Source organism: Protopterus annectens, chromosome 7.part0 (assembly GCF_019279795.1).
Source record: "Protopterus annectens isolate FY-2018-M chromosome 7.part0, PAN1.0, whole genome shotgun sequence".
Lineage (NCBI taxonomy): Eukaryota > Metazoa > Chordata > Ceratodontiformes > Protopteridae > Protopterus > Protopterus annectens.
Window position 1 is genome coordinate 585,638,305 of NC_056739.1, and position 27,790 is coordinate 585,666,094.

General features: G+C 40.2%; 1 protein-coding gene across 1 annotated transcript in view; it reads right to left on the bottom strand.

Annotated features, from left to right (window-relative positions):
* LOC122806610 (calpain-5-like) overlaps nucleotides 1-27,790 on the bottom strand; it is a 660,704-nt gene that overhangs the window by 335,770 nt on the left and 297,144 nt on the right. The window lies entirely within an intron of this gene.

Here is a 27,790-nt window from a genome sequence, read left to right on the forward strand (position 1 = left end):
GCTCATCTCTGTCTATACTGAAATGCAACTTGGACCTAAGGATGGGTAATACAAAATGTACTCCAGGATTGCCCCTCATGTCACTAACGGAGAGAGGCAGTTCCTAAATGCTGCATCCTTTACATGGGTCCCCTCAAATTATCTAATGTACAATTATCAGCCATGGGATAGGTAAGACCAATCAGGAAATGTTAATTCAAGCACCAATAGGGAAATTGGCAAATTGGCTAAGCTTAAAATGTATTCTAAGTGAACCTATGTTGTGTGGTAGTAAATATTTTTTAAAGAATTGTTCTTTTTTAGCATCTTTATCATATTATCCCATGATGAAAAGAACAAACGCTCTTTCATCGAACCGATAATATCAAAATAACAAAAAAGCGAACACACGGAACAATGAATTTTTCCCAAATTCACTGCTCCGCAAAAAAAAAAAAAAAGTTTAAACACAAAATGAAGTGGGGTCTTTGTCCACCACACACCACCAATGTGGGGGGCTATGCCCCCCACACCCCACTACTTAAATATACCAACTCCGAGATTGCACCATAGTGGAGGAAATGGAAAAGTCCCAAAGACGGCCCACCAATTTTTTTCCCTTTTGACATTATCAGATCAACGAAAGAGCATTCACACTTTTCATAATTTGATAATGTGATACAGACCCATTTTTTAGATCACTAAGTGGCCCTCTCACCCTTTGCCCCCCCAGTCTTCAACAGCTTCCAGCGCCTATGATTCTGGCCTGTCTGAAAAGGGGCTGTACTGACTTCCCACAAAAGGATCTAAGGAGGGAGATTACTTAGTTCTGGCGAGTTTGTGTAATGCAGAGCCCTGGCGAGTTTGTGTAATGCAGAGCCCTGAACAGAGGATGTCTGCTCCAAGGAGAATGGTGCCAAGGTTATCTTCTCCAACAAAGGTGGTACCATAGGCAACGAGGGTGTCTGCACCATGAAGGGCGGTGTGGAAAATGTCTGCACCGATGAATATGGTGCCATTGAAGAAGGATGGAGCTGAAAGTGGCTGCACCGAGCAGGTCAGTGCCGAAGGCGTCTGCACCATAGCTGGCAGTATCCTGGAAGTTGACTGCATCGGCAAAGATGGAGCCAAAGGAGTCAACACCAATGGTGCCGAAGGAGACTGTACCTGTAGAGACAGTGCCAAAAGAGTCTGCACTGATGTCAGCGGTGCCAAAAAAGACTGCAACTATACTGTTGGAGCTGTGAGTGTCTGCACTGGAAACTCCGGTGCCGATGAAGAAGACATAGCTGGAGCGAGAATAATTTGGGGTGGTGCTGAGGCTGGGGCCAAAAGGACCACAGATGGCAGTGCTGGGCCCGAAGTTTTCACCTTTTTGTGAGTCGACTCCTTGTGATCTCCAGAGGGAGACAAAGTGAGTGACTTCGAGGAGGAAAAAGAAGAATGCCTCTTACAGGGTTTAGAAGGGGGGGTGAATCCTCCGACCAAGAGATAGCCTCGCAGAAAGGAGTTTTAAGGAGGCCTTTTAGTATAAGTTTCTTCTTCCTTTTGTTCAGAGCCCTAGTCGAGCAATTTCTACAAATCCCACATGGGGGTCCACTGAAAGGTGGGAAACATTCAGACAATAAACACACAAATCATGACCATCAGAAAGTGGTAACTTACAGCCGCATTCAGTACATTGTTTGAAACCAACACTACTTTTCTTATCTGACATTCTAATATGAAGGGAGAAACTACAATACTACTAAAAAGTTATGAAAGTACCTAGAATGGTAGAAAAGTGAGTGAGTCTCAAATTTGCGATAGGGTAAGAAGATAGAGAGAGTGGGGAACTGAAATCTTTCTAGACACTAATAATAGAAAAACTTCAAAATTTTCAAAAAAATTGAACACTTAGCTGAAAGAGAAGGCTTGACATGGCTGTACAGCAACACGGCAAATGAGATCTAAGTTAACAGGGAGCCGAGCATTGTGGGTAGGATTTTAGTGCGAGAGCTTTTGGCTGACACAAGCTTGATATAAGGCCAGCTTGGTTCTGAGGATGGAACCAATAACCCATTAGTAAGGAATGAACGAAGATTAACAACATCAGATGTTCTTGTTGCAGAGCTCTGGCATCAGATGCAGATTTGGAAAACTGTGATCAGCATGCACTGTGCAGTCAAAGAGAAAACCTGTAAAATAGAAAAAGGCTCATGTAGTGAACAGTCACCAACAACCCTAAATGCACTGTAGACTGTAAGTTCATCACTGAAGTAAATACAAATGCTGACTATGGGTATCACATGAAAAATGGAGACTTTATGAATTCCAAACATACAATAATACCAATTAGAAAAACATGGTCAAGAGCTTTTGTCCATTCAAACTTGGACTTCTTCAGAACCATTTAACTTGCATATCATATGTCTCTGTTTCATGTGATACCCGGAGTCTGCATTTTTATTTACTTCAGTGACAAACATACAATCTACAGTGCATTGAAGGTTGTTGGTGACTGATGAGAAGGTGATTTGTCAGTTACTCCCAGTTTACAGCCATCTGCAGATTTAGGTCTTGGTTCTTCATCAGGAGGTATGAGGAGTACATGCCAAAAAAAACGATGTTCCAGGACTGAGTCCTGTGGAACACTGCTGGTAACTGTCATGCTCTGTTATTATGTCCCTGCTACCTGTGCCATGTAAGTTCTGTCTTTCTACCAGTTGGTTATCCATTATACCACATAGGGATCTATTTGTAATGCTTTTAATTTATTAATTACACTAGCATGGGAGATAAAATCAAATTCATTATCAAATTCATGGTAAGCCATGTGATTAGTGTGACCAATGTCCACAGCCTGAGTCAGCCTTTCAAAGAAGTTCACTAGATTTATTTGACAGGATCTACCCTTTGCAAAGCTAAATTGCTGTAGCTCTAGTCTGATGAGAGTTTTAATGTCAAGGTTAATCAGTTCAGTTAGAGTATGTTCCATGGCCTTGCAAGTGAGACTTGTCAAGTGAATGCTTCTATAATTCCTAGGGTCCATATTGGGGCTGTCCTTATGTGGTGGCATTACCAGTAATGTGTACCATACTTCTGGGACAAAGCTTGTTGCTATACTTTGATTAAATAGTTCATGGAGTGGTTCCATCTGGCATGTTTGATACACTTTAACAAACAGCCCCTATATTATCCAGTCCCATAGGTGATGTGTTTTGATCTTGGACAGGACTTTCTGTATCATATTATTTTGTTATGATGGGATAGAGGAGTGATAAGTATGGGGGATACATGGGTTTTGGATAGTCATCTCAGGAGTAAAACTTGCACTGAACTTATTTCCTAGTATACTGGCCCTATCTACAAGGTCTGTGTAGGTTCTGACATTTTGTATGAGTTTTGTGAAATGTTGGGTGCTTTTTGTTGTTGTTTGTTTTATAACATAATTAAAGAAGGATTTGTGATTGTCCTTGGCTTCATATGCTAACCTACTTTCTTGTCATGCTTTGGTAGACTTAATAGCCTTCTGGTATTTTCCCTATGTTAATGTCTATACATTTGACTAATTGTACATTTATATGATTAATTCAGTGTTCTGTTTTTGCACCTATGTTTCTCTTATCCTGATAAAAAAGAAAATCCCTGCCTGATCCAAACTCCTCTAATCTTTCCTTGGCTAGTCAATTCAACTCCTTCTTCACTGACTCAATAGCCAAACTCACCTCATCTTTTCCAAACAATGTTTGAACTTCGGCCCCATCCACCACTCCTAAAGTAACCTTCTCAAGCACTGAAACTATTCAACTCCCCCTTTTACTATTAAACCTATTCCTATCTCCACTATTAAAAAAACTCCTACAAAAACTGAAACCAAGCTCAAATACCCCTGATGACCTTCCATCTAACTTTCTTAAGCTAGCTGCTGATGGCATAGCCTTCCGCATTTCAATCCTAATAAATCATTCAATTTAAGAATCATATGTACCCCTACTCTGGAAAAAAGCCTTTATTATTCCCCTTCACAAAGGGGGCAACAACACAGATATCTCTAACTTCCAACCAATAGCCATCTTATCCCCATCTCTAAAATTCACAAAAAATGTATTCACCTACAACTCCTTCCCTACATTTTAGAGAATCAACTGCTAACTCCCACACAACATGGATTTAGACCTAGACACAGCACCACCACTGCTCTCCTATCCTTTCTCGAAACCGTCAACCATGCATGTGACTTTGGTAATATTGTATCTACAATGCTTCTCAACTTATCTAAGGCTTTTGATACTATTTCACACAATCATCTCCTGTCCAAGCTCTCTCATCTCAGTCTATCAAACTCCACTATTAACTGGTTTTCCAGTTACCTTTCTGACAGGCAACAAGCCATCAAGTGGAAAAACTGCATTTCCTCTTTCCTTAATACTCTGACATTCCACAGGGTCCATTAGGTCCATTACTATTTAATATCTTTATAAATGACTTCCATCAGTGTATCCCTAATGCTAAACTTGTCCAATACCAGACGACTCCACAATCATCTGCTCTTCCAAATCTCTCCCCATACTCACGGAACTAACTCAAAAAGCCTTCTCTTCTACCAAGCACTGGATGCTCAATAATCACCTGGCTCTCAATCCATCTAAATCCAAAATCTTGCTAATCAGTCCTTCCAAATGTACCAAAATAGACAAGAACACTTTCTCCATAACTAGCCAAAACAATACCTCTGTTGAAATTGTCCCCCACGCAAAGCTTCTAGGAGTCAGTATTGATGAGCAATTAAAATTTGATATTCACCTTCAAATTAACATTAAAAAACTCACCAAACTCACCACAGTCGCTATCTTACTCCCTCAAACAAGCATATCCTCTCTATCACCTACCTCATTCTCTCCCTCCTGTATGGAGCCCCTCTCCTTACTAATCTTCAATCCTCATTAAAGACAAAATTATCTTCCTGCTACAACAAAACCGCTATGTTTTTTACCAGATCCAAATCCTCTTCTCACCATTGTGATGCCCTCCACTTATTGAACTGGCTAGAACTGTTTAACTATCTCACTTACATCCAACTATCAAATGCACACAAACTCATCTTTAGACCCAACCATTGCCCCTCCCTCACTTCTACTCTCAAAATGCACGAGCCTGATAGACTACTCAGGTCCAACAATCAGAATCTGCTAGAAGTGCACAAACCTGCATGCACTCCAGGTACATTTCTATTATCCTTTTCCCTATGAACACTTTGGAATTCCCTTCCACCACACATTCGTACCGCCATAAAAATTCCGTCTTTAAGAATTTGCTCCATTCCCACCTCTCTTCTCACTGGGAATGCTGTTGCTCCCACGCCAACTGACTTCCCTCTATCCTTCCCCTAATTCCCTATTCTATACTCTCAACTCATTCCAGTTCTATATCTCCACTTTTCCTATCTTCCTGTCTCTTTCCTATGTTATTCATTCCCCAATATTTCACACTTACCATATACCTTAAACTACTAACCCAGTATACCTTGTTACTCAATAATTCTAAAATACAGTTCAGGCAGCAACAGACCTCAAATGTTTTATTTTATGCTTAAAACTTGTTATAGCTGATACTGCCTTTAAAGGCTCTGATAGGGCATGTTACTCTAATGTTTTTGCTTACCTAAGATTTACTGTTTATTATATGTTATACCTTTCTTGCATGCAACTTCCTTGAAGCTATAAGTTGTTTACATGTTAATTGTACAATTGTTTAAATGTAAAAGGAGCTTTTCTCCCTGGGCCTCCACTGAAAATGGGCTCTTTTTTGCCCAATGGACTTTCCCGTAAAGCAAAGTGTAAATAATAATATTAATATTATACTGAAGGAATATTTAGGATTGTGATATTAATAAAGCTTTAAAAAACTTTCTTATATTTGCCTTAACTTGGGATTCTTTAGATCTGATACAAACTTTGATGAGCTTAGACTTTTATTGCAGATTTTACTTGTATCAATGGACCACCAAGGTGGCTTGCTTTTAAATGTTCCGTTACATCTGGATTATGGGGACTGCCAGTTCTATACAGTTATCAAAGGGGGTATAAAACTCCTTTGCAAAACTGTCTGCTGAGGTAGTGTTGGGTGTGTGTGATATTGCTGTCAGTGAACTTTGAGACTTCATTATGGAAGTTGATGAGATTTATGCTTTTGATGTCTCTGAACTCCAATATATTGGATTCTGTGGCTTTAAATGGTTTGAGGGAGAAGATCACTAGTTTGCAGACTGGTGTAATCAGAGAAGTAATTAATAGGGGATTTGTGTATTGGTAAGCACTAGTTCAAGAATAATTTGCCTTCTAGTTGGGCAGTAACGATATAATGCATGGAGTTTTTGTTTATTAGATCCAAGAACTTCTGAGCATATCCTACGTTGGAGGTATAGCTACTCCAGTGTATTGAAGTTTAGTTAAAGTCTCCTAAAATGATAGTTTTTATCTATAGGTAGTTCATCCAGTACATGCAGGCAGTAAACTGATAGTTTTGTTGAGTGATTTGGAGTTCAAAAAGTTTAATTTGTTGGTCTCTGGGAACTTGTCTAGAGGTGATACAGTCTCCATCAAATACTGGTATGCTCCCAAAGTTGCCATTGGGTCTAAAGACATGGCAGGTGTAAAGCACAGGTATAGAGGGAGTACGTTCTGGACATTTAAACCAAGCTTCTGTGATTACACATACATGGATGCCTTTCAAATGCAGGAGTGCATCAAGGTCAGGCAGTTTGTTGTTGAGGTTTCTGGCACTGAGCAGAATCACCTTAATCTGATCCAGTTAAGGTTTTGATAAACTGACTACATTAAAAGTTTGATTATGCCTAAAAAAGGCACCATGGGTCATCAAAACCTTTAACCAGTAAGCAGTAGCCTGTGAATAAGAGAATGTTAGACCATCCTTTGCAAATGTAGTAAAATTGTCAAGCATCTCATTCCATATAGATACATACCGAATCACCCTAGAATAGCACAGATTATTTAACCAATTTTTGAAGCCAATCATATTTTCTTTGCCCCTAGGCATCATACTTGGAAAAGGAAGGATTCCACTCAGTATCAGAGTCTTGCCTGAATTTCTGACATGTCTCTCTGCATATTCCATAGGGTTTTTGTCCTACGTAATTCGCCCCCACATATACAACTGTAATGTTCTTTGTTTGTGCAGAGGTCCTAAGGGGCCTTAAGATGTCAGATATCCTTGCAACTTAAAGATAATTCACTATCACTCTGTCATTGTCCAACCTATGAGTGTAGAATCAGTGTGTTTTCTTAAGGAGCCAAGAATACTAAAACATTTATGATGCTGTGAAAAGTACTTACGACCATTTATGTCTGGGTAGTTAGCCCCTGATCAAATAGCCTTCAATGGGTAAGGATATGTGATATAAATAGGACCTGCTGGAGAGATAGGTATGTATCCCAGAGACTACCCTGTCTATGGAACAGGCTCCCCATCCATGTGAAGCAGAGTTTCCTCCCTAACCCAATTCAAGTGCAACGTGGACAAATGGAGGGAAAATTCATCCCTGGTTTGGCACCTATGTCTCTAATGCAAACAGGTAACCTATAAATGGTTACTCTCCCAGGCCCATGCTTACACTTATCAAGGGTGTCAGAAAGTACAGTTGTGTACACTTACCATAAATGTAGATGTTCGACTGTATTCACTGTTGCAGTCATCACACTTTGGTATTCAGGCCGACTGAGGGCTACCTGCAGGCAGATAACCTGAGTCTCCTCTTTCATGACATAGAGTTGTCATGGGTATAAAACATGCAGCTGACACCATTACAATCAGTTTTTCTTGCCCCAAATGTCAGGAGCCCACAAAATAGGAAGCTATTATATGGTGTGCAACACCCCCAGTAAAAAGTAAATACCACTGTCATAAAAAATGTCCATAAAGAGGATAGGTAGAAAGGATAGAGAAAGCCATGGGGCTGGAGGGAGGGAAACCAGGACTGCAACAGCGAATACACTCGAACATCTACATTTGTGGTAAGTGTACACAACTGTACTATGTTCTTCATGTTTCACTGTTGCAGCCATCACACTTGCTTTGATTCCCAAAGCTGAGGAAGGGTGGAGGCAGTCAAGAAGTGTTAGGGCTGACTAGCAGGCCTTGTAGGACTGCTGTAGCAAATCCAGCTCTGGATTTAGAAAAAAATAGGTAAGTGGTAATACTTGGTGAAGGGTGAAGGTGTGTACAGAACTCCAGGTTGCAGCTTCCAGGATGTCCCTGGTAGGGACTCCCCTGAAAAATGCTGTAGAGGTGTAAGCAGCCCTAGTGGAATGTGTTCTGATCCCTTGTGGGGTAGGTTTACCATGGTGCTTGTAGCAGAAATGGATGCAGTGTGCTATCCATTTGGAAATGGTTTGCTTTGAAATGGCCTTGCCCTCTGCCCCTGTAGCAAAGCTGACTAATACCTGGTCAGATTTTCTGAAAGGTTTAGTCCTGTCAAGGTAGAACTTGAGCTGTCTGTGCATGTCCAAGGAGTGCCGGATTTTTCCCCTTTATTCGAAGGTTGGCAAATGGATGGATTGGTTTAGAGCCACACTGGATACCACCTTAGGCATAAAGGATGGGTTAGTCCTGAGGGAAAGCCTAAAAGCATGGAAAATAATGAAGGGTTCCACAGCCATTGGTGCCTGTAACTCAGACACTCTTCTTGCTGAAGTAATGGCTAGAAGCAAGGCTGTTTTCCAAGAGATGAATTTTAACTCTGATGAAGCAGCCTGTTCAAAAGGGGGAAGCGTGAGCTTTTCCAGCACAAAGTTAAGGTCCCAGGCAGGGGTGGGAGCTCTCCTAGGGGGCTTTAAATTGTTAGCCCCTCTCAGGAACTGTTTGATGAGAGTGAGAAAAGAGAGGTGGCTCAGTATTATAATGAGCTGAGATGGCAGAGGCATGAATCTTAATGGAAGAGAAGGATAGGCCTTTGTGGAGCAGCTCTGCTAGGTAATCAAGGATTTGAGGTAAGGAGGGCACAGCTGTGTCCTTCCTTGAGACTGATTCCAAGAACAATATATTTTCCACTTTTTAGCATAGGATTCCCTACTACTAGGCCTTCTGGCCTCAAGGATGGCATCCAGCACCTGCTTGCTGAGGGTTGTTGGTGGTGTATTCAGGGGATAAGCCAGGCTGCAAGGTTTAGGGTTTGCAACTGTGGATGCAAAATCTGTCCCTCCTGCTGAGACAGCAGGGAAGGTGTGAGATGTAGGCGCCAGGGTGGCACTGCTGTCAGACTGCGTAGGAGTGGGTACCAGTGCTGGTGTGGCCAGTCTGGGGCAATAAGGATTGCCCTTGGCCTGTCCTGTTTGATCTTGAGTAGTACTTTCGAGAGGAGGGGCGGAGGGGAAAAGGCATAAATTGAGAGGTTTTCACATGTGAAGGACAGGGCATCCACCTTCCAGGCCCTGCTGTGAGGGTTCCTGGTGCAGAAGTTGCTCAATTGGTGGTTCTCAGGGGAGGCAAAGTGGTCCACCTCTGGTGTCCCCCACCTCCCAATTAGAAGTTTGAATGAGTTGGGCTCCAGGAATTGAGCTTGTAGGTGCACTTGGTTGCTCAGGCTTGTGTTCCACAGGGCCATGGCTAACCTGCAGAGTGGGTAAGAATGGGTTCCCCCGTGCTTGTTTATGTACCACATAACTGTGGTGTTGTCTGTCTTTATCAGGAGCAGTCCTGGAAGGATTAGGTATTTGAAGGGTGTCAGGGCATTCTGTACAGCTAGCATCTCTTTTTGATTGATATGCAGGATAATTTGTTCTGGGCTCCATTTGCCTTGAATGCATTTGCCTGCCATGTGAGCCCCCATGCATAGTCTGATGTATCTGTTGTCAGGGTTTGGGCGGCAGGGGGTTGAGTGAAAAGCAGTCCCTTGTTATGGTTGCATGCTTCTGCCCACCAAAGGAACTCTGCCCTTAGACAAGGTATGATAGGAATCACTGTTTCCAGGTCCTGAGAATGTTGACACCAGAGACTTTTTAAGTACCATTGAAGTTTCCTCATATGCAGTCTTGCATATGGAATTAGCAGAATGCAGGAGGCCATGAACCCTAGGGCTTGCAGTATTTTCCTTGCAGATAGCTGGGTTTTGGTGGCCATTAGTTTGAAGTAGTTTGTCAAATAGACCTGCTTTTCTGGAGTGAGGGTTTTGGTGGCCATTAGTTTGAAGTAGTTTGTCAAATAGACCTGCTTTTCTGGAGTGAGGAATGCTATCTGGGAAGTTGTGTTCAAGCTTGCTCCCAGGAATACAATTTTTTGTCTGAGCACCAGTTGTGATTTCTTTCCATTGATGCTGTACCTCAGTGTAGTTAGGAGTGTTTTTACAAATGCCAGGTGCTGAAGTAGCAATTCCTGACTGTCCGCCTGAATCAGGCAATTGTCCAAGTATGAGCAAATTTTAATATTTCTCTGCATGCAGTATGCAATGGCTGGAGCCAGGCATTTTGTGAATACTCTGGGTGCAGTAGATAAGCCAAAGGGAAGTGCAGAGAACTGATAGTGCATAGACCCTGCCCTGAAACGTAGATATTTCCTGCAATACTCCCTTATGGGGATGTGCAGATAAGCTTCTTTTAAGTCTAGGGTGACTAACCAGGCATCCTTGGCTAGTATTGGGAGAAGCTCCTGCAGGGTAGGCATTTTGAATTTTGGGACCACCAGAAAGATGTTGAGAATAGATAGATCCAGGATTGGGCACCAAGAGTCCTCTTTACTGGGCACCAGGAACATTCTGGAGCAGAAACCCTGTCTGCTTTGTTCTACTGGAACAGGTTGAATAGCCATGATATTGAGAAGGGAAAGTACTTGCTTTTGAGCCTCTGCCCACTGGTTTGGAGGAAGGTTTGGCAACCCGCTTGGGGTTGGCAATGAATGGAAGTAGAATCTGTATCCCTGGGATGCAATGTTTAGAACCCATCGGTCCTGAGTAATGGATATCCAGTTTTTTGTATGAAGGGCAAATTTTACTCCTAGGGGTGCAAGTAATTCGGCATTGCTGGGAAGGATAATTGAAAAGACACTGCAAACTTTTTCCATAAGGGGTGGCGTACCACTCCCTGTTTTAGAGGTGGGAGCACTCCATTGTTTAGATCTCTGCATACCCTGAGACTGTAGTCTTGGTGGTCTGTTTCCCCTGGGTTTGGGCTGAGAAGGCCTGGGAGGGGCTGGAAAGGACCAGTTTTTAGAAGGCCAATGCCTACTGAATCTAGGTGGCTGCACCTGTAAGAAATCTTTGACAGTTTGCATAGATTTAGCTTTTTCCTCCATCTTTTTACGAACTTCTGCTTTGGTGCCAAACAAATGGTCCTGATTTAAAGGAGTGTCTAGTAATTTTGTTTCGACATGATCTGGCAAGATTTGTTCCTTCAGCCAAGCATGCCTTCTCAGTACAGACCAAAATGGTTCCCTGAAAGTAAGGCGTCTGCAAGGTCTCAAAATACCTAGACACTTCAAGAAAAAATGACCAGCAGACTGTGGTAGCTGTAAATATGTATATTAAGCAATCATAGCATCAGTATATAATATAAACAAACTGGTTTCGGCTTATACTTCACCAAGCCTTCATCAATGTAAAAATAAAAATAAAAATCAACCATTTATATACTGTGTCAGAAGCCTGAATACCAATTAGAGGTGTTCATTTAGCCCTGGAGAAAACAGCCCTCCCAATTTAATAATCCATTTTTTTCTCTTTAGCATTAAGTAATTCATGCCAGCCAAATGTATTATATTTAATTCCCAAAATTCTATCAATGATAATGAAGTGAAATGATGCTGTTTTATGGGATTCAGTATGTTTAAATAAAGCATTTGTGTTTCTTTTATTCTTGATTTCACTGAAGTGTTCTGATATTCTATGTTTCACTGCTCTTGATGTTTGTCCTATATAGAAAGCAGAGCACTTACAGATGGCAAGGTAAATGACCCACTCCGTAAATATTCAAACACAAACAGTAACACCAGAACTGTTAAAACAAGACAGCCAACTCACCGTCCCAGCTAGGTTTAAAAAAGTAGCGTGCAGGCTTACTCGAATAAGGCAAAAATGGTGTTTATCCAAAGATATATTTATTGAAGACAATCCACAGTATCCACAGTATAGGAAACTAAAATCCACATGAACAACTGTTCAAGCCATCCGGGTAGCCTCTATTACTAAACATAGATGTTATAAATTCTATTTCCCTTGTCATAGAATTTATTTATATAAACCTACCAGTTTAATTTGATGACATCCTAGATGCTCTAATGCATTGACCCTTAAAGATTAAATTTAGCATTAATAAAGGTTGAAATTTTTGAAGATTTGGTTTGTTCTGATATTTATAATTATAGTCAAAATATTAATGATCTTATGAATAATAAAAATATCAGAGTAATGAAACCCGATCTATTAATGAAATAAATATAAGTTATAGGAAAATAGATTTGGCATTAGATGAATATTTATTGGATCAGAGAATAACAGATAATACATATGAATTATAGGTATACCAAAGGCACATAAGAATATTAGTAAACCCCAGGAAGTAAGTCTAAGACATTCAATATATATAACTACTGATGTCGTCAACTTATTTTCATGTGTCCCGAAGAACAGGGACTTGAAGATTTTGAAATAGTTTTAAACAAGTAAGGGGTGTAAATATATGCAGCTTTGTGTGCCCTATATTTTAAAAATATGGTGCTAGAGAAAGAAAATACATTTTATTTAATTGCAAATATTATGAACATATTACTTATTATCTGAGGTTTCTTGATGATATGTTTTTGTTTTGGAAAAGACTGGGTTGAAAAATGATAGATGAATTTATAGATTATTTGAGCAATACCAGTAGTCTTAAATTCAGATATATAGAAGAAAACATTTTCAAATGGATATATGGAATTTACTAGTCACCCCAAGACATATGCTAAAAACATCTTTAAGGGTCAATGCATTAGAGCAGCCAGGATGTCATCAAATTAATTTATAACATCTATGTTTAGTATGTCTTGAACAGTTGTTCATATGGACTAGTAAATTCCTATACATTGGATACTGTGGATTGTCTTCAATAAATATATCTTTGGAATAAACACCATGTATGTTTTATTCATAAGCCTGCATGCTACTTTTTAAACCTAGCTGGGACGGTGAGTTGGCCGTCTTGTTTTAACAGTTAAGGTAAATGACCCAGTCTGAGCTACAGTTGGCAAAAAAAGGGATATCAAATACTTCACTAGTGTTTTTAATGCTAAAGCTTTTAGTTTGTAGTATCTTACAACATTGTGTGCAATGACCACATGGAAAACATCCTATGGCAACTTGTCCCTCTGTAGTGCTTTGTAGCCTATCTTTTTGTTTATACCATCCTTGCTTATAATGATTAAAAAAAGGGCGCCAATTTTTTTTCCATTTCTAAAAGAGAACTGATATTTATCTCCTAGTATTCCAGAAAGTTTATTGCCAGCCCTACGGATGTTCCAGTTTCATTGCACACTATCAATTAGTGCCCCAGTGTTTCTACCATAAGTTGTCACAATCCTAAGTTTATCTTTAGATGTGTCCATCTTAGTCTGATATTGTAGGAGTTTATCTCTCTCCAGATTAACCATATTCCTGGCTTGTGTAATGTGACCTGTTTTATAACCCCTTTCTCTAAATCTATTGGTCAGGTCATCTCTGAAATGCAAGTATGAGTCATTCTCTGAGCATATACATTTCACCCTCATATATTGAGATTTAGGAATATTTTTACATTTATGTGGGGGATGATAGCTATAAGCATGGAGAAGGGAATTATATTCAGGGAATTTATGGTATACTTCTGTCGTCAAGGTGTTATTTGAAGCTTTAATTACCATAATATCCAAGAAAGTAATCCTTCCTTTGTCATGGTTCGCCATAAATTCAATCCCCCATTTATTTTCATTCAGATATTCAACGGATTCTGCCAGATGTCCCTCATCCGATCTCCATACCGTCCAGCAATTATCTAAATATCTTTTCCAAATTTCTATGTACAAGTTATGGGAGCTATCATATATAATTTGTTTCTCTATATATGCCATAAATATATCAGCATATATAGGGGATAAGGAAGCACCCATAGCTGTACATTTAATCTGTAAATAACATTTGTTATGATAGAAAAATACATTTCTGGTAAGTACATGCTCAGTAAGACCAACAAGAAGAGTGTTAAAACCTGGTGGGTATAACTTTGACCTATATAACCAGTATTCTAGTGCTTCAATGCCAGCACAATGTGGAATATTAGTATATAGGGCTTTAGCATCTAAGGTACAAAGTAACCAATCAGCTTCTAGTTGCATTTCAGAGATGACCTGTAAGAATTCTGTGGTATCCTTCAATCTAGCCCTCTACAAACTAAAAGTTTTAGCAGTAAAAGCACTAGTGAAGTATTTGATATCCCCTTTTTTGCCAACTGTAGCTCAGACTGGGTCATTTACCTTGCTATCTGTAAGTGCTCTGCTTTCTATGTAGGACAAACATCAAGAGCAGTGAAACATAGAATATCAAAACATTTCAGTGAAATCAAGAATAAAAGAAACACAAATGCTTTATTTAAACATATTGAATCCCATAAAACATCATCATTTCATTTTTATCATTAAAAGAATTTTGGGAATTGAATATAATAAATTTGGATGGCATGAATTACTTAATGCTAAAGAGAAAAAATGGATTGTTAAATTGGGAGGGCTGTTTGCCCCAGAGCTAAATTAGCACATCTAATTGGTCTTCAGGTTTCTGATACAGTATATAAATGGTTGATTTTTATTTGTATTTTTACACTAATGAAGGCTTAGTGAAGTATAAGCCGAAACCAGTTTGTTTATATTATACACCGATGCTATAATTGTTTACTATACATATTTAAAGCTACCACACAGTCTGCTGGTCATTTTTTCTTGAACCTTCTCAGTACAGACCCAGTGACTGCAGCCCTGCAAGATACTTCTAAGGCATCAAAACCACACTGTAAAGTATGTTTACTAAATTGGTTTGCAGAATGCATTAACTCTTGTAAATCTTTATTTTCTTCACAATCTGGAAGTAACACCATTTTTTGTTTAATTAGTTCCATAATATGTTGCTGGTACTTCAACATGTGAAACTGGCAATTCAAAGCTTTGATGGCAAGAGTTGCAGAGGTATATACCTTCTTACCCCATCTGTCTAAAGCTCTTGAATCCCTGTCCAAAGGGGTAGGGTTTTTGGCTGTAAGTAGCCTTAATGCCTTTAGGTCCCTGGGAAATGGTCTCTGGATCCACAGTAGGATTCTTAAAGAGACATTTGTGAGACTCAGGTACTCTGTAGTACCTGTCAGGTTTTCTAGGGGCCGGTGATAAAGTGTCAGGAGTAAGACTGAATTCCATGAAGACATCAGCTACAATATCCAGGACAGGGGGTATAGCTAAAGGCCTGTGCTTAGGCAACTCTAAAAATTCTCTGAGTCTCTTTTTGGACTAAGGATAGTCCTGGCATTCCCAGCGGAAGTGCTCTCTTAAAGTATGCAAGGTTTCACCAAAGGAAAAATCCTCTGGAGGGGAGGCAGAGGGAATGGATTCCTCTGCATCTGAATCCTCATAGGTAGATAAGTGTATGTCCTGGTAATCAGAAGGGTCTGAGTCATCGGACTCCTGATCTGTAGAATCAGAAGGAAACTAAATTCTTTGTCTTTTAGCAGGGGAAGGTGGCTTCCCCTTATTAGAGTAATAAGGTCTTCAGCCATTCTAAGCATTTGTTTTTGTGGCATGGGAGCTTGAGCATGCGCTTTGGTCGTCGATTTCCTAGGTGTAGTGTGAACTCTGGGCCTGAGAAACTCAGTAGTTTTAGCTAAAAACTAAGTTGTTGGTTTAATACGAACATCGGTAGGTCAGAATACACCCTCAGAAGCCAGTGCCTGCACAGCGGCTCCGGGCCTATCCAAGGTAGAGACATCCGCAGGTCCCATAGTCGAAGAAGCATCTCGCGGCATACCAGACTCCGAATGGGTCTCAGCAGAGGCCTGTGAATCTGTAGAAGTGGGCATCAGAGGCTGCAAAGGTGTCTCTCTGAGTACTGGTGGACTGGTGACTAGCTTAACGGAAGCTTTCTCAGCAGTTTTGGACCTATGTGGTCTGTCTCTGTCTTTATCTTTACGTTTTTTCAGAAGATTGGTAGTCGGATTGCTTATCAAAGCCATTTCAGAATACGGAGAATGAGAGTGAAAGACAAAGATAGCCTGACGACGAATGGTTTGGGCATTAAATAAGGCAAAAAAACGACAGTGAGGGATGTCGTGGTCTGGACCTAAACAGGTGACGGGAGTAAGAATGAAAATCTCTGTGAGGTATTTGCTTTCCACAGGCAAGACAATTGTTAACTTTTTCTGACATTGGTTAGAGCAAGAAAAAAGGATCCCCAATGGAGTACTTAGCTTTAGAAGACTTCAGGTTTGAAACACGAAAAACTAAAATTTCAGGAAGCGGCCAACCGACACTTGTGAACTGCTTCTGCTTCGGGTTCTTCCATGACAAGAAAGACTGATATAATGGCATCAGCTGCATGTTTTATAACCCTGACGACCTGACGTCATGGAAGAGGAGACAACATCCGACGCAGAAATCCCAAGACTCTGGTATTCCGGCCGACTGAGGGATACCTGCAGGCAGATAACCCAAGTGTGATGACTGCAACAGTGAAACACGAAGAACATCTTGTCAGCGATTCAGGATGCATGGCTAGGCTTAAAAAGGCCCTTGTGGTCATTAGCCTAGTAAACACCTATGAACCTACATACCTGTTGTTTTTCTTTCCCTGCTATTATTGAGATCTTCCCATGCCCTCCCCAAACATTTAGCTTACATCACTTCTTCCCTAATGCAGTTGGGTCTAATTTAGTAGACAGACATTTCACTTACCTGACACTCACATAATACCTGACACTCACATCGCTGAGATGAAAGGACCGACAAACCCAGAAGACTAACATCTGGAACACTGACTTTCCACTACAGGTAAGTAACTGCTTATTAATTTGGATTCAGTTCAAAATGCAGTACAACTGATCCAATGTTTAAAATGAAACATTTTGTGGAAAAGAAGCTAAGGATGAGTTAAGGCTCCATTTTGGCATTTCTAGTCTTCGGGAAAACATGACAAGGTCCCAATAAATGTGATTTGGACAGTCCTGTGATGGTCTGAATTCACAGAAGCATTGGCAGAATTAGCACATGCTATGTACAAGCATCCAATGAGACACACATGAACAGTGTTCAGGCTGACATAGGAGATTCCAGTAGGAGTGGGTATGCATCTGGGTTCATCTCTAAGCCCACTCCAGTTCACAGTGCTGATGTACTGATCAACAAATGTGCCATATGCAGGCAATGTGGCACTACAAGCACAGCATGAACAGGAACTTAAGCAAATGACAGGGGAAAGGAATGCAAAACTGACGACACCTGGGATGTAACTGAGTTCAGGCAAGACAGTAGTCATGGTAGCAAATGAGGAAATCAGAAGCTGACAATTGAATTACAGGAGAAAATACTGGAATAGGTTAATAGCTTTAAGTTTCAGGAGCAGGAGGCTGAGAAGAAAAGTCTGAATGAGGTGGCCAAAGCTAGAGTCAGATGTGCTGCAGCCAACTGGAACAAAGTGTTAGGGGAGTTGTGTCATAGAGGAATGCTAAAGAAGATGAACAATACAGTGGTGTAACCAGTACTACTGTAATGTACAGAAACCTGGACAGTGAAGGCAGAGCAGCTAAGGAAGCCTGTGGAGATGAAGATGGAGAGTCTGAAATAGTAGGATGCACACTGTGGGACAGAAAAAGAAATGAGAACATCAGAGCTGAAGCTCAATTAGTTCCAATTACAATAAAGGTCTAGGAGAACAGATTACAGTGGTTTAATCAGATACGCAAAAAAGCAGTTGATAATCTAGTAAAGTAGAGATGGATTGTGTGAAAGAAGACCCACAACAGTCAAGCCTGAATGTCGAAGAATGTTAAGAGAGTGGCACTGAATCAAGAAAGATGGTGACAGTTGACATGACAGCCAAACACCATGCAATGGTAATGAGTTTGTTAGATCAATAATATTTTTCCAAACGATTGAATTTAAATGGGTTTTCTTCGATCATAGGACATATACTCTGTGATTGTGGGATGTATCAAAAGGGCATCCACTACAAGTTTTATTTTTATTTATTTTTTATTTATTTATTGACATTTGTTAACCAGGTTAGTCCAGCTGGGTTTTTGGCCCATTTTCAGTGGAGACCCGAGGAGAAAAGCTCCAAATACAGACAGTTTACAAAAATAAAATACAACATTTACAGTGATAAATGATAAGAAATGGAGTTATACACTGTCATAAAAATTCAAAGCAAAAGTATGCACACAATATTGTAGTTGAGCAATTTTGAATATTTACAAACATGAGTTCGACCCATCAGAAAAGAGGTATCGTCCAGTACAGGGTTTGCTATTGTTGGGAGGGGAACTTATTGAGTTGAGGTAAATCAAGAGTGGAGAGGGGGAGGTCAAGTTGGGGCTTTGCAAGAACAGATTTTGTAGCTGAGTAGGTGGAGTTTGACTTTTTCCTTAAAGTGGGCAGGGTGAATAGTGGAGCATATGTCTCTAGGAAGTATGTCCCAAGTCTGGGCTATGGAGTATTTATATAAGAGTTTGTCTACTGCTTTTTTTTGGTTGGTAGGTATGTAGTAGTTGCTGATGTGAGGTACGGAGAGTACAAGACTGAGTGTAGGTAGAAATGAAGGAAGAGAGAGCAGGACAAAATGAAGGTTTGTAGAGAATAGAGTGTAACATTTGAAGTTGTGTTAGCAACAGTAAGTGGGGAAATTCCAGCCAGTTTAGGGATGTAAGGGCTAGGCACTGGTGTGAATTATATGGAAAGTTAGTGATAAATCTAGCAATCTTATGGTAGGTTTGTTGAAGTTTGTTTAAGGTTGTGGATTGAATGTTGGTGAACACTGGGCAGCATAGAAAAGAGATGGGAGAAGGAGAGCTTGAGCAAGGGAAGTTGAATCACATTTATACATATCTGAAAGGAATAGCAGCATTTGCTCATAAATACAGTTGCATATACCTCACAGGACTGAAACACATCTGCTTAAAAAAAAAGAAAGAACTACAAAAATAATAAATCCAACAACAATAGACTCCACCAACAAAAACAGGACAAAATTGTACAATTAAAAAATTGCTTAATTTAAAACGATATTTTTGCATAGAGGTTCCAGTATGGAAAGCTCTGTCCCTTCATACTCTTTACTTAAGTATACTTACTCTGGGATCAAAGTAGTATCCGCGGTGGTGCAGCGGTATCATTGCTGCCTCACAGCAAGAGGTTCTCCCGTTCGATTCTCGGCTGAAGTGCGAGGAGTGCCTTCTGTGTGGAGTCTGCATGTCCTCCCCACAGTCGAGTGGCATTCCAAAAGACATGCGTGAATGGGCGTGCCTTCGTTGAAGGTTGGGCATCGAGCTGCCAACTCGGCACTGTAAAAATCTACTGCCAATCATTAGCAGACTGGAGTTCCGCTGTGGCGACCCCTAACCAGGAAAAGCCGAAAGACCAACAACAACTCTGGGATCAAAGTAACTCAGAAAAAAAGCAAAATACAATTTATTGGGCATGTGTCTGTTCTGTTGTTTTTCAAAATAGCAGCAATCTCAGACACACTGGTCACATAATTAAATCAGGGGAAATCATTACAGAGCAAAAACAACTTTGAGCAAATTCAACCTGAACAAAACTAATACAGACAAAAGGAAAATTAGCAAAGTAAAATCGGACATATTGATGGGGAAACATCAGAAAGCACATGCAAGTTTGAATGCCTATGGCATATTAACATATGCCAGAAAGATCTGTGAAGTTTTATTGTTATAACAGATTTCATTAGCATGCCAATGCCACCCCCATAAATCACATCCAAGCAAGTCATAAATGCTGTCTCAGAGGCTAAAAACACTAGCTCTATGAGCATTGAGAATGTGCTAGGTTATCTTCTTGTTAGAGCTAAACATTTACTGACAGCTCCTTATTACATTTATTCAATGTCAGCCTCTCCACTGGATTTGTCTTGGAAGGATGGACATCTGCTGTAGTCATTCCACTCCACAAAGGGAGACTCACAACTGACCTGGCCAACTACAGGCCTATCAGTCATGACAGTCTTATCATTAAGGTATGGAGAATGTCATTATAGACCTCATAAATAAGGATATAGGCAGCCTTCAAACACTGGACCCAAAGCAGTTTGGGTTTGTTAAAATTATATCCTGCATCCTGAACCTAGTATGTCTTTTGATCAAAGCATTAGACTCAAGTAAATCGGTTCACACAGCATACCTGGATTTGGCCAAAGCTTTCAATGTCCTTCTTCACTTGGGCATCACTGAAAAGTTAATCCAATTAAATGTAACCCCCTGTGTTAGTTACCCACTAGATAAACTGTCTCACTGACAGAACCCAGTCTGTTAGTGTTGCAGGCACACTCTGAACTAATAGCAGTGGTGTCACCACCTGGGGCTACTTTTTTTTAGTATCTACTTCTCTGGTATTAAAGCGAACACCAGAGGCCTGTGCCTGATTAAGTTTGTTGGCAGCTGCAAGCTCATTACTGTCACAAATACTCCAGATGACCCATGCATTCTTCAGGAGAACTTACCTCATGCTAAAAAGTGGTACCTGGACCATGGCCTCAAACTAAATGTCAAAAAATGCAGCATTGTGTCCTTTAACAGACTTAAGAACCACTGGTCCAACTACATAGGCAACACCCCCTTGAAAATTCTGACCTTGGGCACTTCAATTGACAATGAATTATCCTTTGATCACCATGTGACCACCGTAGTTAGGGTCATATGCTCTAGATCCAAGGAAGTCATTGCCTCCATCTACTCCTCGTCCCTTATCGGATCAATAATAGCATATAATACCCCTGTTTGTATGTACTTTCCTAAGCATATGACTCATCTCTGGAGACCTCAGCATTTCCTTACGAAAAAGAAAAAAAGAATCAAGACTACGTCCTTGAGTTACACTTATTGAGTTACACTTATTGGTTTAAAGCACTGTCACTGACTTCTGCTTCCTGCTGACTACTGACAGGAAATATCTGCCTTGCCTACGGTCCTTAGAAAAATCCACACAACCAATACCATCCTACCTGCTCAAGAGACCTATAACCTTCCACTGAAACATAAAAAGGACCTGTTGGTGGGACATGCATCTTTCTTAAAGAATATATACTTTACAGAATGGACTCCTCTTAAAGGTAAAGCAGAATAGTTCCTTGACCTTTTTTAAGTATAAACTGCATAATTGAATGAGCAAATGTGAATACAACCCAGATCTGGCCCCTCTATCCCCTATGAAAAGGGGTTGAAATTAGGTCAGATCTGGTAGTAGTTCATGTCTTAGTAAATTGGTGGGACTGTTGGATGGGCTACAAATGGTCCACCAATCAGCAGCCTAATATGATCTTATGAACTTAAATGTAGGCTGAATAAATCGTACTCTATTAATTGTTTTTAACCTTCGTCTTACTTTGTATGCTCCTCTCTGTTTTGCTGCTCTGCTCTGAGCTGCCCAGTGGATTTTCTGCTTTATCTGAGTTTTACCACATGTGACCTTGTTACTAATTCATTTCCAGTTTAGGAATTGGAATTCTATTAACAGTTAAATGCTTATTTAAATTATGAGCTAAGCATCTGTTAGTGATACACGAAGTTATTAATATACCAAGCCTCTGAGTAAAACTGTTCATTTGGCTATTGAATGGAAACCTCATCCACTATTTATTGTAACTTCCTTTTTACTCCAAATATCAGTGTCTAACTTAAGGTAATACCCAGTGTCAATGACCTTTTGCAAGAAATACATTCACCTGCCTAAAATGCTTGTCAAAATCTATCTCTGGTCAGCCTTGTAGCTCTGGGTGTCTTTCAGCAGCGTAAGAAAGTTCAGTTGTGTAAGTTAACTTATCATAAAAAGAAATGTTTACATACATCATTGTTGCAGTAGCCTAAGCTAAATGGTTACATCCTGCCAAGGATATGACAGCCGGCCAGCATCCAAATCTTTACAGTGCATTCTACACAGCCTAAGTGCTGAAGGGCTTGAGGGGAGCCATATAAAGTCAGTGGTGAGGATGCCAAGATTTCAGGGCTTCCTTGCCTCAGAGTGAGGGAGGCTAGAGCCCTGTCTTTTAGGCATAAGCTAGGAGAAAAGATAAATAACAAATAAACACACCCTGACAAGAAACATAACACAAAATGGGGGGTGGAGGGTGGGTGTTCCTACTGCAACAGTGATCCGTTCGAACATCCGATGTTATGGTAAGTTACTTGCACAACTGTACTATGTCCATCATTAGATCTCTATTGCAGTAGCCTACGCTATATGGGTAGATTATTAGAGCTTAGAAAGGGAGGAGGAGGAAGAAGGGACAGAGTCCAGGAGTCCTTGAAGAACAGCCCAAGCAAAACCTGCTCTAATTTGTAATGTTTTGTAACAGTATACATTTAGGACCAAGTTGCTGCTTTAGAATACTTTGAGACCACCCCTTTCCAAAAAGTCACTGAAGAAGCCAGTGCCATGGTAGAATGGGCCCAGACCTTGCCTGGAAGTGACTTGTCATGGTGAGTTTAACAGAAAACAATAGATTGAGACACCCATTTGGAAATTATATGTTTTGACAATGGTTGTCCCTTTTTCTTTCATTCACAGGAAATAAACATATTGATTTGAACTCCCGAAGACTGTAATCTTATAAATATAGTTTCTGAGCTGCCTTTGGGCATGCAGATTATCTAAAATCCTCTCTCACTTAATTATTTTGATCTGGAAAAGACAGTGAGATGAATAGTTTGACAAGTAAACAAACCACTTTAGGTATAAGTGAAGGACTTATTCTCAAAGCTAACCTATGCTTATAAAAAATGGGAAAAGGTTGACTTATCCTTAGACCTTATGGTACAGGGCAGTTTTCCTTGCAGAGATCTAAGCAATTAGTAATACTATTTTCCAAGTTAAGAACTAGAACTCAAGCTTCTTGAGCTGTTTTGGATGGAAAACATCTAAGTTTCTCTAAAAGAAATTGGGATCCTAAGAAGGAGCCACCTCTGTCTTCTAGGTGGATGAATATGCAAAACCCTTTTTAAAAACTGACTCAAGGCTGGGTAGAAAGGTAGGATCTGTGAGCAGATAAACAGAGATGGCAGAGAAGTGAATTTTGATAGAAGAATTGCGAGAAGATAATAACTCACACAAATATTGTAGATCCAGAGGCATCTGGGCCTTAAATAGGTTTTTGTTTTTAGTTTGGCACCAGCTAGAAAATCTCTTTCATATACGTATAATTTTCTAATAGCAGGTTTCTTATCCTCTTTTAATACTTGCTGGACAACTTCAGCAAAAACCTGTACTAAATAGGTATTAAAACTCTTATCATCCAGGCAGTCAGTGGAAGAAGTTGCAGGATGGGGTGTAGCAAGCAACTTATTGTGTATGAGCAAGTTCATAAATTTCTGGCAATTGCTCTTGGCCATTTTCAAAAGAAGGGAGGACTACCACTGCCTACTTTGGGAGTCCTTCTCAGTCTTTAAAATAATTGATATCAGTGGAAAGGTGTGCAGGAGTATGCACATGCATGTTAATGTGAAGACATCTGTCTTCCAAACCTGTTTGCAATGAATCCTGCAGTAGAACTCCTTTAACTGCCTGTTGTGATTGGAGGCAAAGAGATCTATTTAAGAAGTTCCTCACAGTTGGATCAATCCCTGGGTTCAGTTTTCATTCCTGAGTGTCTCCCTGGTCTTGCTCAGTTTTGCTTCAATGTCACATAGGAAGCCTGAAGGGAAAAAGTTATAACTTGCTAGGTTCCTGGCTATCACAGCAAGACAGCAAGGGTGGGGGTATGATCTGGTTCCTCTTATTTGTTTATATGCCAAATCATATGTCTGTGATAACTAGCAGAGGTCCTGGAGTCCAAAAATAATTTAGAGATTCAAGAGCATATATTACTGCCATCATTTCTGTGACTACAGACTGAGTAGGTGCTGGAAGGGAGAAGAGGAGAACTGTCTTTAGAGATAATAACTTGTCCATCCATCAAAGTAACTTCCCTTTGACAAACCCCAATACTAAAAGAAAGTGGGTGCAGATGTTGGGTCCAAACAGATTTGAGAAACCACTGTGCTTTTTCATGTGAAGTCTGGCCAGAGGAATCATGAGAATTGGAGAGGTCATGATACTCAGAATCCTGAGTTATTCCCTTACTGAGGTCAGAGACTAGCCAGAGGAAATTAGAGATTTTTCCTACTTTGTTCTGAGGAAGAAACGCCATCAGGGCAGATGTATCCAGAAGGAATCCTGGAAACACTATTGTGTGAGAAGGAATGAGAGAAAATGTCTGTATGTTTAGTTGGAATCCCAGACTAAGGAGGAGGCTCTTTACCTAGGCCACTTTGAAAAAGATTATGCAAATATATGGCAGTCATCTTAATATGAAAAAAAATGTGAATACCCTGAAACCTCTAATGAGTTATTATTGGTGTCAGACACTGTAAACAGCCTTGGAACTGTAGGCAACCCAAAGGAAAAGACAGACAACTGAAAATTGAGCCAGAGATAGAAAATATTAACATAAGTCTGAAATTTGGAAAATTGGGATGTGATAATAACCATCTTTTAAATCTAGATTTACCAAAAAATTGATAGGAGGGATGAAGGGTGACAGAGAGACTGAAGGGAAAGCATCTTGAACTTTGGGAGTTTGATATGAAGGTTTAGAAAAGAAAGATTAGGACTGGTCTCCAGGTTCCTTCTTTCTCTGGCACCAGAAATAATCTTGAAAAAAACCTTTGTGTTTGATATGGGGGAACTAGTTCTGTGATTTGTAGAGACAGGATTTGCTCCAGGACTGGCTTGGTTTGAGGGATGAAGAGGAATCCCCTGAAAAGGAGGAAGGGACTTCCACTGACAGTTGTAACCTTTCTGAATGATTCTCAGAACCAACTTGTCTGAGGTTATCTGATGCCACAGAGGAAAGTGAAGGCCTACACTTTGGGAAAGTTTTAATGGGTTATCTAGATTGGAAAGGGGAAACACCTGAAGGGACATATAGTCTGTCTGCCTTTTTGGACTATCCTTGGTTGTGAGAGGCTCCTCTTTTTTAGAGTCCTTGCCATTGCTTTTTGAGAATATGTTTGCCTTTGCCTTGCTGAGACTGTTTGTCCCACTTTTAATATAAGAATACTGGATTGGAATAAAAGGTCATGTTAAACTTTAGGAAGGAGGATTGAAAAATCTGCTTGAATCCATGGGACTAACATCCCTCTTTCATCAAACATCAAATCTTTTAAGGACTTCAACAAAAGAGTGTTCAAACAATATGCTTCTATCTAGGGAAGAATTCAAGTTCTCAGCATTGATATCTTCAGGTAAATTTTGTGAATGTAACCAAACAAACCTTCTCATTACTGATCCAGTAGCAGCTGCTTTGCATACAGCATCAGCCTATGAATAGGAACACTTCCAAACATACCTCTCAACCATACCAAATTCCTCAGTATTTACAGGTTTTGAGGGCAGAATAACGGGGTACCACAAATTCTTGAGTGGCCTCTTCAATTCCTGATAATTTCCTATTTTTTTTCAAACTTTTTTCTAGCAGAAGTTGTTGCTGACATCATCACACCCAGGGGCATGAGCAATGATGTCAGCTTCGTGAGGCAGACTTCCAGCCATTCGTAATTTGGCTGAGGGCTTGGGGGGGTTGATTGTGCCTATGAAGTGCACGTGTTTACCATTCCAGTCATCTCTAGATTACGTATGTTCATATGGTGGCCCAATGATTAGCTGAACTGAACCAATCATTCATTACAGAAGAATGTTGCATCGGGAATGGAATGGAGGACTTCTTAATTTTCTCTACTATATTGTCAGTGTAGTGCAGTGACAGTGAGCAAGTATGAGTGATTGTAAATAATAAATAAGTGGAGCAAAAGGCAGCAGCCAGAGCCAGCCCAGAGTGAATGCAGAGTGCAGTCTGGACTGGTCTCATCCCAAATCCCAATTCCCACCCAGTCAGAGAAGTCAGTGTTTTGCAAGTTTCAAACTTGCACTACCAGGAATCTGGAGCCAGACACAGATGATTTGGCAAGACCAGAACAAGAAATCAGGAAGGAAGCCTTGGAAAGTTAGAAGGACAGTTCTGACCAGGTCACAGGCAGAGCTGCGCACTGCCGCAGGTGGTCAACTTAGATGAGAAAAGTAGCTGTTCTTCCTCCTCCTCCAGGTAAAAGAATAAAAAAAAAAATTGATCGCAACTGCACAGCATGACAGCAAGCGAGCAAGCATACATAGCCCCAGAAACACAAACATGTGCGCACACACACACACACACACACACACACACACACACACACACACACACACACACACACGGTGCTTTGCGTCAGTACACATTTGTTTGAATAATGAATATGAAACACTAATGACTGGTATTACTGACTGGTTATAATCCTCAGAGGTTTACAGGAAAACCAGATATTTTATGAGGGACACAGCAAAATGAGGCAACAACAATGACATTCTGTGAAAAGAGGAATGTCCACACCCACAATATGTCCAGACTTGTCTCCATTTGTAGTTCATAAGGAGATACCTGTATTCATAGTTTATTAACATATACCTGGAAAATTGTTTTTTATAGCTGCTGCCAAACTACCTGGTATCTTGTCTTGTTATTGTCATTATTATCACCATCATTCATTTGAACTGGACATCCTCCCAAAAAAACATAGGTACATGGTGCTGTGTGCGTGTGGGGGTGGGGGGGTATGTTTTTGTGTGTGTGTTTGTGTGTGTGTGTGTGTGTGTGTGTTTGTGTGTGTGTGTGTGCGCGCACTTATATGTGTGCAAGTGCCTGTGTTGTGTCCTCTTCAATGTGTTGGCAACTTGTTGTTCTTTTCAGAATTAAGTAAGCAAAAAAACACCCTAAAACAGCTGAAGGTCGTTCCGTAGGCAAGTAAAACAACTAAAGCAGACAAAATCCTGGAACGAACCGCCACAAACTAAAAGCAATGTCCTTATTTATTGACAAATAAAACAAATAAAATACACAGGAGCTCTATTGTGTGATGAGCGCTTTCGGCTATTCAGCCTTCATCAGATCTAATGAGATAACTCTAAACAATTAGTTAAAATACACAGTCCCAACCAATCATGTGCTTATTACTTGGCAACTTCCTGTTCTTACTCGCAGTGGGAGTAAAACAGCTTAATATGCAGTTATGGTATGAACTGACTACAAATGTATATGAAGTTAATATATCTTTAGACGTCTATTTTTTAGGGTTCGTTTTATTGGCACAATATCGTTGATGCCAGGATACCTGTCAGCTCTAAGGTTCATGATCCACTCTGTCTCTCGAACTTCAGTTAAGTTTTTAAGGTCACCACCACAAATATTGGATTTGATAAGATCCAGAACCATATAAGTAAATGAATGTGCAGGAAATTGTATGACATGATTTGCTAAGGCATTCTTAGAGTCTGCTTTCAAAACATCTCGTAGGTATTGCATAATCCTGACCTTGAATAGTTGGTTAGTTTTACCTACGTAGAAAGCTGTGCACTTTCGGCAGCTGGCAAGAAAAACTAGATCTCGGGATAAACATGTAGCATATCCGTTAAAACAGAAAGAAAGAATAACCAGTTTTTGTATATGGACATACTTTACATTTGCCACATCTATAAGTGTCTC